The sequence below is a fragment of the Hemitrygon akajei genome, chromosome 2 (genome assembly GCF_048418815.1).
Source record: "Hemitrygon akajei chromosome 2, sHemAka1.3, whole genome shotgun sequence".
Lineage (NCBI taxonomy): Eukaryota > Metazoa > Chordata > Chondrichthyes > Myliobatiformes > Dasyatidae > Hemitrygon > Hemitrygon akajei.
The window spans coordinates 55,685,162-55,700,123 of NC_133125.1; the positions used below are offsets into that span (position 1 = coordinate 55,685,162).

At 41.0% G+C, this 14,962-nt stretch overlaps 1 protein-coding gene across 1 annotated transcript in view; it reads right to left on the minus strand.

Annotated features, from left to right (window-relative positions):
• Positions 1–1,338: 1,338 nt before the first annotated feature.
• Positions 1,339–14,962, minus strand: part of spata6l (spermatogenesis associated 6-like) — a 90,441-nt gene continuing 76,817 nt past the window's right edge. Inside the window, exon 14 of the mRNA XM_073072568.1 lies at positions 1,339–3,057. The gene's annotated coding sequence lies outside the window, so the exon portion shown is untranslated. The remainder of the gene's footprint in view (positions 3,058–14,962) is intronic.

Sequence of the window (14,962 nt, forward strand, 5' to 3'; positions counted from 1 at the left end):
GCTTGCATGCCAACTTAAAATGATTTTTTTTGTATCTGCACTCTCTGAACACCAACATTTTTCAATCCCTCACCATTTAGAAAATTATTGCACTTCTCTATTATTAGTCACACATTGCATGGTCCAACGGTCTGCAATAAATCCAGCTCCACTGCTATCGAGCAACTCACTAATGGGATGGTCCTGCAGTACTTGATGTTTGTAATAAAGACATAGTATAAGATAAATAAATACACCTTTGATTCGACCCTGAGTGTCTGCTGCGTCTAGACAAGAATAGTGAAAATAAAAATGAGGATGAATTTTTTTTCAGATGGTCTTGAATCTTTGGAAATCTCTGCCTTTGTGGAGGAGGACTCATTGGGTGAATTCAAGGTGGTGATTGACAAACACATGTACCACAAGGGAGACACACATTTGGGTAATTATGTTAAGGATGTATCAGGTATGAGCAGATTGAGAGATCAGTTCTAGCCCATTCCCAGTCCTGTTTTTTTAAAAATTCTAAGATAGAAACATAGAAAACCTACAACACAATACAGGCCCTTCAGCCCACAACGCTGTGCCGAACATGTCCTTATCTTAGAACTACCTAGGCTTACCCCTAGCCCTCTATTTCTCCAAGCTCCATGTATCTATCCAGGATCCTCTTAAAAGACCCTATCGTTTCCGCCTCCACCACCACTGCTGGCAGCCCATTCCACGCACTCACCACTCCCTGCGTAAAAAACTTATCCCTGACATCTCCTTTGTACCTACTTCCAAGCATCTTAAATCTATGCCCTCTCGTGCTAGCCATTTCAGCCCTGGGGAAAAGCCTCCGAATATCCACATGATCGATGCCTCCCATTATCTTGTACACAAAGATGATAGGTATTTTCTTTCAATAAGAAAATTAGGCATCGCTTTGGCCTGCCTAGCTTGTTTTTAAATCTGCAATTCCATTCTAAGACCGGGCAAATAGAGACAAGCAGAAATCCATTACTTCCTTTTTCATGGATACTGCCTTGCTCCTATACTAATTGTCCTTCCTTCTGCACTGATCACTTGGTCTTAAGAAACTACTTTCAAATCACTTGGTTATAAGAGGGATTTATTTTGTCTTGATCCCTTGTATATCAGATTCAAATAAAATGAATCTGTGTCTGATATTGTGGTGAACTAGATATACCTGTCTGACTGCCCCTGTGGCTCCTCCCACAGACCCCTGTATAAAGGCGACTGTGGCCTGCTGCACTCCCTCATTTTCCCAGGATGTAGTGTTGTTCTTCAGTCAATAAAAGCCGATATCTCACTTCCTAAGTCTCAGCGTGAGTTATTGATGGTGCATCAGATATCCAAGCCTTCTTGCTGATGTCCTGATTTGGTACGTAACCTTCCAATAAGAATCAGTTGACAAGTTGATTGGAGCCTTCTAACTGAGATGGTTGACCACACATAAGGCCACACAATCCCCTGGGAGTGAAATACTTCACACAGATGGCAAGAAAAAAAATGCGAAGATTTAGTCACTGAGATCTCCTGTACTTGCTTGATCACATTTCAAACAGATGTTGGAGACAACAGTAACAAATTAGCTTAAGTAGTTGATCACTAGTTTAATAACCGTTTACAAATGATGGTTCCCTTTAGTTATCCCTCCTTCCAATGCACACCAAACAGGTGAATAGAATTAATATAAATTAATTTTGCCCAACATTTGAGTACTTCACAAGAATAATGCACAATTTATGGAGAAGACCTTAGCTCCATAAGTCCTGCACTGCACAAATAGAGAACACACGAAATGGTGGAGGAACTCAGCAAGTCAGGCAGCAGCTAAGGAGGGAAATAAACAGTTGGTTTTTCAGGCTGAGACCCTTCATCAGGACTGGAAAGGAAGGGGCAGTTTTCTACATAGATGTTGCCTGACCTGTTGAGTTCCTCCAGCATTTTGTTTGTGTTGCTCAAAATTTCCAGAATCTGCAGAACCTCTTTATGCCAACAATTAAAAAAGAGAAATCCAGAAACTAAAGTACCAGAAAATAGGATGAACCACAATGCAACACTACTGGTTCTGAATTTGGCATTACCACATCCCACTTGAAATAGCACTTGCATTTCAAACCATAATATCTTCATACCAACCAGAATAAATTAAATCTTGCACCAGACTCTGAATGTGCCTGTTCTGAAATATACTAGGCCCTGAAAGATGCTTCATTTTCAAGATACAAAACAAGTCAATAAGTCATCAGAAAATAAAATCCTGCAATTTCCCTAAAGTTATTGAAAAAGGAGAGCAAAATAAATTAATCGAATCAGTACTGCAAACGTCATTATAGTTTTAATATTCCGGCTTAAAGTATGTGGACAAAAATAAGATTGAGATAAGAGAAAACTGGGCAGTCAGCTTTTCAGCTAACTGCAGATGCTGTAAATTACTAAGTACTGGGAAAGAGATATTCTTGGCTTTCGGTACTGATGCGAATTAAATGAGCTATCCGTTCCATTCTTTGTCTGACAGTCCATAAATAAGCCTGGAATGCATGCCCTTGTTTTAAGGAGAGCAACCTAAAAAAGCTATGCATTAAAGTTGGTACATTAGATCAGCAAATCATTTAGTTGGAAAGGATTATGAATTGAATGGCCCTTGAAAAGTGCTGAACTGACAATCTACTATTGGTTTATCCTATTGTCTTTTGCCAACTAACATTAATCAGTAATTAGGTCTCTTGGGGCTAAGAAACCATCAGGAATTTTCTCCCCTATTGGAGCAGCTTTAAAATACAATTCTTAAAATTCTATATGGATACTGTAACATCTTAATCCAACTTCACTAATTAAATAAACCAACAATTGGTTGAAAATACACTTGAAGTAAAGCTAAAACAGTTACTCAGATCTGGTGCAGCAATACTACAATACTACTATGGCCTTTTAAATGATCAATAACGGTTCAATCTGAATGTTACATAACAGCTGATAAAAGATTTATGCTTGTTTTATTTGTCCAAAGTTTTGTTGCACCAGTTGTTTCGAGGAAGGTCTTCCTTGCAGTAATTTGTGAATGACATGCTATTAAAAATAAACAAAAAGTAAGTTTTTACATGGAATACTTGTAATTTTAATAAACACATTTACACACATGCATTAAAAATCAGCTTACTTTCCCCTAATGTTTGATAAATGAAAACAGGTAAAATGATATACAAGCAGCAAAAAGCTTAAAAATGTTATAAATGTAAAATAAAAATAGCTATTTAATTACATATATCAGCTGATTTCTATACTTTTATTGCATTGTTTATGCAGGTTAGACATAAAATTGTAGCAGTTACACATGATTATTTTCATCAGTAAAGCAAAGCCTGCAAAGGCATGGTTCAAAAACTTCAGGCATTAATATTTTTGAAGCAAAAACATTTGTATCATTTTAATTTTGGACAAAAACAATATTTGCTTGTCAAAACTGAACTGAGACCATCCCTTCTGCTTTGAAAGTATTTAGGTATGAAGTGGCTTTTTTAATCCTCTGTAAAGATTTAGTAACTTTGGGAACATCATTATCCTGTTTCAAAAGGTTAAGGGGAAGCTAAAAGCTTCAGTTAAAAGCAAAAGCTTTTAACACATGGTCATGTTGACAGATTCAGAAATAGTCACATCGTGATGGTTAGAATGAAACCTCAGCAAATTTGGAATATAACTTAGTCATAAGAGAATACCGTAGATTCCAGATTATAAGCCGCTACTTTTCTCCCACGCTTTGAACAGCTTTGAACACTGCGGCCTTTACTACGGTGCGGCTAATGCATGGTTTTTTTTCACGCCGCCAAAAACATTTTGCCTCGTAACAGTAGACCAATAAAATTGATGAGTAGTTCACAGAGGTCCAATGAAATTGTACGATAAATCAAGCGCACTTTCACAATTAAATTATTGTAAATCAGTCATTTGTACTCACCCTCATCAACATGGAAAACACTCGAAGAAAAGCATTGTGCTGCCTTTATGGCAGTTATTTAGTTTATAATATTTTCGCTTAGTAATTCATTTGTTAGTATTGTCTAGTTAAAGTTAGAAGTGTTTTAAGTATATTTGTTTTCTGTACTACATCCCGGGATGCTATGACGTCACATCCGGTTTCGCCGCATCTTGTGGGGAAATACCGGTTTGTGATAAACGGAAAGGAGGGGGCGAGCGCATTAGACCCGCGCGATGATGCAGCTTTTAAGTTAAAGGCGATCAATAACTTTTCCTGGTAGGCTGCAGTATATATTTTTTTACCAGTCGTTAGGAGATATTGGAATGTTGTTCGTGCACTGTTCAGTAAAAAAGTATATGCAACGTAATTTGTGTGTTACCGATACATATGTATATTTAAAAGTAGCCGTGTTACAGGCACGGTTTGAAAAAAAGCATTTGCAATATGTATTTGTTTATGTTACCATACGGATTTAATTAAAAGTAAAAAAATCCTCACGTGTAATATCTTTCTGTGTAAATATCTCATATTACAACGTGGGACACCTGCGGCTTAAAATCCGGTGCGGCTTGTACAAGTACAAAATTGATTTTCTTTCTAAAATTAGAGCCTGCGGCTTTTAATCAGGTGCGCTCTGTAGTACGGAATCTACGGTAATTGCCCCAGAAAATGGCAGTCATTGCCAGGAATGTAGCTATAAATGCATTGGAACAAGAGTTCAATAATGTCTTATGAGTGGTCATTACCAACAAAGTGCTCAACTTATTAATGATTTCCATCAATCAGCACCCCTACTTAGCATTCATATGCTTCATCTACCCTTACACACTTCACATTGCTGTAAACCTCACATCCACATCTCAATTTTTGTACAGACAGCAAACTCTTCAACTACGACAGTTATATTATCCAAAAGGTTTGGACAACATTGACTGAGACACTTAATTCTCCCTTGTTGAACAATATGGTGCACAACCAGATGTGGCAAGAATGAACTGCAGAGGGAAAGACTGGCTTGTATTTCCTAACCCTCATGGAGAAGACAGTATTCATTACTATTAGAATGACCATGACTATTAGGACATAGCCTCTAGCATTGTGTATCTAACTCTTCCTTTCAAATTTCACAACTCCTACATCTTCTGATATATCAGCTACTAAGAATGAAGGCGAGCACCTTTATTTCCCTCTATTCCACAAACATAACCTCATATCACTTTCATTTCCAAGTACAGAATCCATGTAGATGAATACAGGAATTGTAAGAGAGCAGTCATTTCTTCACACAATTTAACAATAGTTGTCATTGGCTCACAAACATTCAGTAGCCACTTTATTAGGTACACCTGTACGTTAATGCAAATATCTAATCAGCCAATCATGTAGCAGTAATTCATTGCATTGAAGCATGCAGTCATGGTCAAGGGGTTCAGTTGTTGTTGAGACCAAACATCAGAATGAGGAAGAAATGTGATCTAAGTGACTTTGACCATGGAATGATTGTTGGTGCCAAATAAGATGGATTAAAAATCTCAGAAACTGCTGATCTCCTGGTACTTTCATACAAAACAGTCTCTAGAGTTTACACAGAATGATGGAAAAAAATCCAGTGAGCGGCAGTTCTGAGGGTGAAATCACCTTGTTAATGAGAGAGATCAGAAGAGAATGGCCAGACTGATTCATGTTGATAAGTACCGTAGATGTCGGATTAAAAGCCGCTACTTTTTCCCCACATTTTGAACAGCTTTGAACACTGCGGCCTTTACTACGGTGCGGCTAATGCATGATTTTTTTTCATGCCGCCAAAAACATTTTGCCTCGTAACAGTAGACCAATAAAATTGATGAGTAGTTCACAGAGGTCCAATGAAATTGTACAATAAATCAAGCGCACTTTCACAATTAAATTATTGTAAATCAGTCATTTGTACTCACCCTCATCAACATGGAAAACACTCGAAGAAAAGCATTGTGCTGCCTTTATGGCAGTTATTTAGTTTATAATATTTTCGCTTAGTAATTCATTTGTTAGTATTTTCTAGTTAAAGTTAGAAGTGTTTTAAGTATATTTGTTTTCTGTACTACATCCCGGGATGCTATGACGTCACATCCGGTTTCGCCGCGTCTTGTGGGGAAATACCGGTTTGCGATAAACGGAAAGGTGGGGGTGAGCGCATTAGACCCGCGCGATGATGCAGCTTTTAAGTTAAAGGCGATCAATAACTTTTCCTGGTAGGCTGCAGTATATATTTTTTTACCAGTCGTTAGGAGATATTGGAATGTTGTTCGTGCACTGTTCAGTAAAAAAGTATACGCAACGTAATTTGTGTGTTACCGATACGTATGTATATTTAAAAGTAGCCGCGTTACAGGCACGGTTCGAAAAAAAGCATTTGCAATATGTATTTGTTTATGTTACCATACGGATTTAATTAAAAGTTAAAAAATCCTCACGAGTAATATCTTTCTGTGTAAATATCTCATATTACAACGTGGGACACCTGCGGCCTAAAATCCGGTGCGGCCTAAAATCCGGTGCGGCTTGTACAAGTACAAAATTGATTTTCTTTCTAAAATTAGAGCCAGCGGCTTTTAATCAGGTGCGCTCTGTAGTGCGAAATCTAAGGTAGTCAACAGTAACTCAAATAACCATGCATTACAACAGTGATGTGCAGAAGGGCATCTGTGAATGCACAATACTTTGAACCTTAAAGTGGATGGGCTACAGCTGCAGAAGGCCATACTGGGTTCCACCCCTGTGGACACTTTATTGGCTATACTCCTGCATCTAAATAAGTAGCCACTGATTGTATGCAAATATGTATTATTTAGAAGATACTTAGTTTTGAGGCAGGATCCACTCCTAGTGAAAACTTGGGCATATGGTTTTCAATAGGACAAGGATAAATAGAGAGATAGATGCCCCATTATGGCCCAACTCCTGAACTACAAACAAGAGAAAATCTGCAGATGCTGGAAATCTGAGCAACACAGACAAAATGCTGGAGGAACTCAGCAGGTCAGGTAGCATCTGTGGAAAAAAGTAGTCGACGTTTCGGGCTGAAACCCTTTGGCAGGACACCTGCTGGGTGGTTCCAGCATTTTCTGTTTTTATTTCCAGCATCTACAGTATTTTTTGATTTTCACCTTTTATGTTGAATTTTCCCTTGTGCCAATCCATTTTAGACCATGTAGTGTGGATCTATGTACCCAAGTTTGCATTCTCTCTGAGGAATTATAGCAAAGATCATTCGAACTGAAATGATTACACACTGTAGAAGTGTTAATTGGAATCGCACCTATTAATCTGAACGTATACCCACATGATCATGTTCACACATACTTTATGTTGGAGTGCTCTTTTTGTGATGGAACAACAATCCTGGACCCTCAAAAAACCATATCCATCTTGCTGCTTAACTTGTACTTCTGGCTATACTGAGGTAAAAATGTTCCATCTTCACTTTAACTTCTCATCTATACTGAAAGCATCTATGAATCCATGAGAGGAAATGACCACAGCTTATCATGGTAGTGGGCTGTAGAGTTGTGTCTGGACAACTCAACCTCATGTCAAGATGAACCAACTGGATGTTTGCTCAGTGATCTCCATTTTGACTCAATTTTCTAGAATGCAGTCAAATGCCAAAATCGTGGATGCTCATGTGTGCACTGAATCCACCTATGGCATTCCTATAGAATCATCAAGAAGATGCCGGGAAATTTGCTATCCAGGAAAATCACGATTTTCAGGCATACAGATATTAGTTTAAATCTTCTGTAATAGTTGTGTATAACAATATTTTGATTAGGCTTTACATCATGGTTTCTTTTCAATCAGTTACTATCCATCCTGTGTAAAAGGTGACCAAGTAACACCAACACAAAGATGAGAAAAACTGAAGACGCTGGAAATTCAAGCAACACACAAGATGTTGGAGGAGCTCAGCAGGCCAGGCAGCATCTATGGAAGAGTACAGTCAATGTTTTGGGCTGAGACCGTGCATTAGGACTGTAACCCTAAGCCAGTGTATTATTGACAGCAGCAACAACTTCACTGGATCATGACCTGTGAATTTAACAGTAACTACTTTGATTCAGAAACACAGGCTCTGTTTCCTTCACATTGTCTTGTGATTTAGTAGATCAAAAAGGGATCCTTAAATTCTCTGCTTAAAATGAACTGAAAAGCCCAAGTGGCTGTGCTGTCCCAATCAGCCTTTGGTTTTGTCAAACTGGTTGGACTAGGTGCATCCATTGTTATTTAAATCTTTCTTCAATGGGAGAAAAGCTTCTGACAAAATCAAGTTAGATGACTTTGAGGCAACAAACATACTCATATCTACAAAGTACAGAGGTCAAAGTAAATATTCTTTAAATTTTATTTTTATTGAGATATTGTGCAGAATAGATCCTCTAGCCCTTCAAGCCGTGCCACCCTAGCCTAATCAAGGGACAACTTATAATGACCAATTAACTTAACAACCGGTACATCTTTTGACTGTGGGAGGAAACCAGAGCACCGGGAGGAAACCCATACGGCAAAGGTAAGAACTGGGTAAAAGAACTGGGAAACAAAAAACAGTGGTGTCATTAGCTTGCGTACCGTTGAAACTTACATTAGTGTCTCAGTAACAGTGCAATGCAAAACACCTGAAAAACGTGGCAGATTCAACATTCAGTCTAACAAAGGGAACTGCCCATTCAATCTGTCAGGAGGTTTGCGAGGGCGCTGTGCTGCAACAGATGAAAATTATTAAATCTAAGTACAGGAGCTGTCTTACTGACAGACATCTCACAGACTGTCTCAAACTGGCTGTCTGTAGTTATGAGCCAAATTTCAGGGAACTAGCAGAAAGTATTCAGCCCCAGTCATCACACTGAGTGCAACAGTCAATTTTTATTCACCCCTACGTCACTAGGTTAAGATCATATCAACCTCTTGATCACAACGAGTCCACCAATGATACTGCACTTGATATTAGCCAAAAAGCTGAGAAGCAGATAGGGATTCAAATGGTTGGCCATTGGGAAACCCTGCTTTTTGTTGATGGAGTGGATGTGTTTGACAAAGTGTTCTCCCAATTTACCTTGGGTCTCACCAATATACAGGAGGCTGCATTGGGAGTATCAGATATGGTGGACAATCCCAATAGATGTGCAGGTGTAGTGTTGCCTCACCTGAAAAGGCTGTTTGAGGCTCTGAATGGATGAGGGAGAAGTGAATGGGCAGATGTAGCACTTCTGCCACCAAAATATTTCATGGAAATCCTTAGCGATCCTGGAGATGCAGGATTCAGGAAGACACTGGGCATATCAAATCTCCAAGACAGATGTATGAAAATGACCATCTTCATCAGCAGAAAAAGCGGAAACACTCCAAACAGCTCATCCACCAATTTACCTCCTCATAGTGTGCAGAACCCAACAAGGAACTTTCCACAAGTTAATTTCCACTACCTGAGAACCCATAGAGTCATCCTTGATCTAAGGAACTGTCTGTGTATCAGTTTTGTAGGAACAAAGCCTTTCATTGACTATACTTGTAGCATGACACTTTGATCTAATGCATATAAACTAGTCAAGTTGAATGGAATTGACTTTATTTCTTACATCCTTCACATACATGAGTAAAAATCTTCACATTACGTCTCTAAATGTGCAATGTGCAATCATAGTAATTTATAATAAATAGAACAGTCAATGTAACATAGAAATACACTCAATCAGCGCAAGTTCATGTTGAAATAAAATTAAATAATGAAACATAGAATTAAAGGTGTTGTAATGTGAGCATTATAAAAATAAGTAATACCAATTAAGATAATGGTAACATAGCAACACTCCCACTATGGAAAGCCGCCTGCAAAGAGAGACTGCCTCTGGAGCTGCAGGGTTCCACTTCCGGTCCCTTCAGCCTAGTGTGCATGCGTGTGTCTAAACGATTTAGTAGATCGATCTTGCCTTTCACTAAGGCAGAGGTAGGGGATCTTGGGCTTAAAAAGGTTGGTGACCTCTAAGCTAAAGGGCCTTAATTAAAAGAATGGACACTGAAGCAATGAAGATAAATTGAAGAATATGCAAAATTTTAGTCAAAGAGGTAGAGATATTAAAGGAAGATAGATTGAGAAAGAAGAAAGTCAAAAAGGGAATTTTGGGTAAAGTCATTGAAAGCATCCTCAAACATTGTCATTGCAGTGCTAAGGAAGTTACAGAGAAATGAGGGAGAAAAAGCATTGCATGAGCTAAACTCATGGATGAGAATCTTAACTGCAAAGTTATGAGGAACAAGGATCTAACTGTAATGAGGCCCAAGCAAATTGTTCAATATCCAAGTTCAGGATAATATAAAAATATTAAAATATTTTATAAAATATAAAATATTAGTATTAAAATAATAAGTAATATAAAATAGTGGATAAGAGATCAAAAGGTCATTTTGGAATGTCTATTTGGCACGACTGATATGGCCTGCATTACTCTAAATAAAAATGCAGCAAATGTTGGAAATCTGAAAGGAAAACAGAAAATGCTAACAATACAGGCAGCTCCTGCATTATAGTAGTTCAGGTAATAGGAATTTGCCCTTATGGAATACACAAATCACTACCAAAAAATAAGAGTTATAGAATATAAATTCTATGCTCTCATAGAATTTATGTAAAAAACTGATAAACAAATACATTTTTTCAGGTTGCATTACATGATGTTTGCACAGATAGGTAACTTCAAGTTTAGGAAATTCAGAGATCAACACACTACAGCACTGTCCGGGCCTTTTGGTTCATAATATTGTGCTGATTTACAGCATATATTTTTCTTTTACCCATGTGCTGAAGTTTCTGAAATGTCCCTAACGTATCAACCTCCACCACCACCCCTGGCAGTGCATTTCAAAAACTTATCACTCTCTGTGTACAAAACCTACCTCTGACTTCACTCTTTCTCTTTCCTCCATTCACCTAAAACAGATGTTCTCTGATATTAGACATTACTACCCTAGGAAAAAGGCACTGGCTGTCTATCTATCTATGCCTCTTATAATCTGTTACACCTCTATCAAATCACCTCTCATTCTCCTTTGCTCCAAAGGGGAAAGCCCTATTTCACTCAACCTTTCCACATAAGACATACTCTCTTATCCTAGAAAATATCCTCCACACCCTCTTTAAAACATCAATATTCTTTCTATAATGAGGCAACCAGAAGTGAACACCTGATACAGTGGTTTTAAAACCATAAGACCATAAGATATAGGATGAGAATTAGGCCATTCGGATCATTCAGTCCATTCTACCATTCCATCATGGTTGACTAATCCCTCTCAACCCCATTCTCCTGCCTTCTCTCCATAACCTTTGACACCCTGACTAATCAAGAAGCTATCAACCTCTGCTTTAAATATATTGAATAACTTGGTCACATATATAAAATGCTGGATGAACTCAGCAGGCCAGACAGCATCAATGGAAAAGAGTACAGTCAACATTTCGGGCCAATACCCTTCGGCAGGACTTGTTGAGGGTCTCGGCCCAAAACGTGACAGTGCTCTTTTCCATAGATGTTGCCTGGCCTGCTGAGTTCCTCCAGCATTTTGTGTGTGTTGCTTGGATTTCCAGAAACTGAAGATTTTATCTTGTTTGTCAATGACTTGGTCTCTGCAGCCATCCATAGCAATGGATTCCACTGATTCACCACCATCTGATTAAAGAAATTCTGCCTCATCACCATTCTAAATGGGCATCCTTTTATTCTGAGGCTTTGCCCTCTGATCCTAGTGTAACTCTCAGGCTCATCCAGTTCACGTTCATCTAGGGCCCTGCCAAACTGGGTAATCACATTTGCTGTGTAATGTACCCCCAGTTACAAACCCACAACGCAAAATATCAGACAGTACACCATATGCAATTAAATGATAGACTTTATGAATCTTAATCTGAATACAGGGCTAGTAATGAAAATAAACAAAACAAAAAAAGGGCCCAAGTCAAAGTCAAAGTCCCCGTCGGAGCTCACTCAGTGGTCATTCTTCCACCATTGGTCTCCTCCGAACGTCACCGAGCTTTGGACCCTCAGATCCCAGTCCACTCTGTCCGGTGGTCTACCAGCTCTCTCCACACATGTCCTCCCTCTTCATCTCTCCTCGACAAAAGACCGTGAAAAACCCAGCTCCCAGACACACAAGAAAGAAGAACATTTCTCCCATTGGATGGCCACTGAATTCCAAAGTCCCATTATCTCTAGTCATAACCCAAACATTGCTGCTACAGAGAAACCATTACCTTAACAGTCCAACATTACATTAGCCTTAGCAGTGAAACCTTACAACATGTTACACTCTCCCCCCACCGAATTTAGTCATGTCCTCATGTCTTTGAGATAATTTGCCAACACTTCCTGCAAAACACGAAGTCCAATCCAGGTGCAATAGGCAGTGACATAGCTCCCCAAAACGGTAAAGATCACGCCCTGCTCCCCATGCGCTACATAGGCCAACCTATCCGGTGGTTTCCTAATTCTCTGAGACCTCTGTACATCCTCACTTAACTCTTCAGGCTCAGACGCTTCTGGGGATACTTCTGGTCTATCTGGCGAATCCTCCCTCGATCTATCACCCATGCCCCCCTGCAACTCAGAGCCCCCTGTCCCGTGTCCAGACCCTGCTTCCTCTCCTTCAGGGTCCTGCTGTAACCCAGGCTGCCCATAGTTAGCCCCCCCCCCCCCCCCCACCTTCACCTGACTCAGTGGGAGAAGAGCCAGGAGTCTCTTCCTCAGTCAATGGGGAGTTAGCAAAAGGCAGCATGTACCATACATCCAGATCATCATCCTCCGAATCAGTATCTTCCTCATGGGCGGGGCCCAGCCCAGCCTCTCCCGCTGTTTGCCCTGCAGTCGCCCTGCGTTTTTGCAGAGTCCTCTTACTAGGTGTAGGGTCCAAGTCGGACTCTGTGTCTACCTGCACCGCTTGTCCCGGGGCAACAGGTGGTTCCGATGGAGAATCTTGACAGGCTCATTCCCATCCTCTGGATTCACTCAGAACACTGGTAGGTTTGGCATCTGACTCTCCACCACATAGGGTGTGGCCACCCAGTGATCAGCCAACTTGTGCTTTCCAGGTAGCCCCAAATTCCTTATGAGCACTCGGTCTCCCGGCAGGAGTTGGGAGAACCTCACCATCTGATCATACATCCTCTTATTTCCACGATTCTGCTTGGCAGCCGCATCCCCAGCTAATTCATAAGCCCTTTTCAGCTCTCTCTTCATATCAGACACATACTTCAGATGTTTCGTGGTGAGTCACCCTTGTCAGTCCCAAAAGAAAGGTTAATGGACAACCTCGCCTTGCGCCCAAACATCAGTTAGTACAAGGACTGACCACCGAAACCTTATCTGAAGTATGTGTCTAGCAAGGTCCGATTAAACCTCTGAAGCTGGGGATCGCCCTGCGGATGATAGGGCATGGTCCTCAACTTCTCAACTCTAAGCATGCTCAGTAACTCATAGATGAGTCTGCTCTCGAAGTCCTGTCCCTGGTCACTATGTATCCGCTTGGGGAGGCCATAATAAACAAAATAGTTCTCCCATAACACCCTTGCCACTGTAGTCGCCCTCTGGTTTTTGGTAGGAAAAGCCTGAGCATATCTGGTGTAGTGGTCTGTGATGACAAAGACATTTGCCGTGATGCTGGCATCGGGTTCTATGGACAGGAAATCCATACACACCAGGTCCAGGGGCCCTACACTCTGCAAGTGGGACAAAGGAGCTGCCCACGTAGGCAGTGTCTTCTGCCGTATGCAGCGAATGAACGACTTGCAGTATTTTTCAATCTCCGACTTCATTTGGGGCCAGTCGTTGCGATGTCTCTCTAAACGGGGTGTCCTCGGTCAGCTGGATAGTGTGACGAGTGCTCTTGGAACAACCCACATCAAAATCACCAATGGAAAAGACACCTATCAATTACAACAGCCTCCTTTTCCAACTCGACGGCACCGGGAAGTCCCCAAAGTTGAATGACTCAGCGGTCAACTTTTCCCCCTTTACCAATAGCTTCTCCCCGGCCTACTTTACAGGGGCACTAGATATTACCGTCACCGGGAACAAATGCACCAGAGGCATCCCCCGCTTGAAGGTGACCTCCCTTTTCGTAGTGTTCCTGATGATCACTGCCATCTTGCTCATCTGTACAACCGAGGGCTTCTACAATTTGGGCCTCATCAGTACCCCAGTCGGAAATCCCGACTCCCCCTCATGGTCTTCTGATGCGCCCACTAAGAGGGTTTTTGCCCTCAGGCACTCAGGGAAATTTAGAGGTCCTCATCACTCTCGCTACTTTCCAGGGCTGTACCACCATTGGCTTTGAATGTGTGAACCACACAGTCCCTCGTTTAAATTCAGTATCCGGCCCAATGCTGCCACGCGCTTCCTCAAAAGCAGCTCGAAACACTGGGTGCACAATGTTCCAAAAAAGCTCTCACCCACCTTCTCCTTGCAGGCCCCCATGAGCCTCCCCACAAGAGGGGTGTTGGTCCCCACCAGAATTGAAACGCCCCCCGTCTCAACAGGGTCCAGACAAACCAGTGCCAATGTATCAAGAACCTCAGACACTCCCACATCGGCCTCTGAGAACTCCAGTTTCACTGACAAATAACCATCGTATGGATAATCACCAGCACTGATACCCCAAATCTTCAGTGCAGTGAATGGTGTCAAGGGTAAATGCTTTAGATACCGGTTGTAAAACGAATGGTACAGTAACATGACCTGCAACCCGGTGTCAAGTATGGCTTTAGTGTATATTCCCTCTATCCGTAGTGACACACCAGACTGTGGTCCCACTAAGCCTTCAGGAATAGGGTCTTTTGCTTTTGGGAGTTCCTTGGTATGTTGCCGGGAACGTGTTCCCCTAGAGATACCAGGCCATTCCCTTACTGGGTCTCCTCTAAGTTTCCTGACACCTCTCCCTGCTTGGATACCCGTGGACCCACTCTCCGATGGGCTT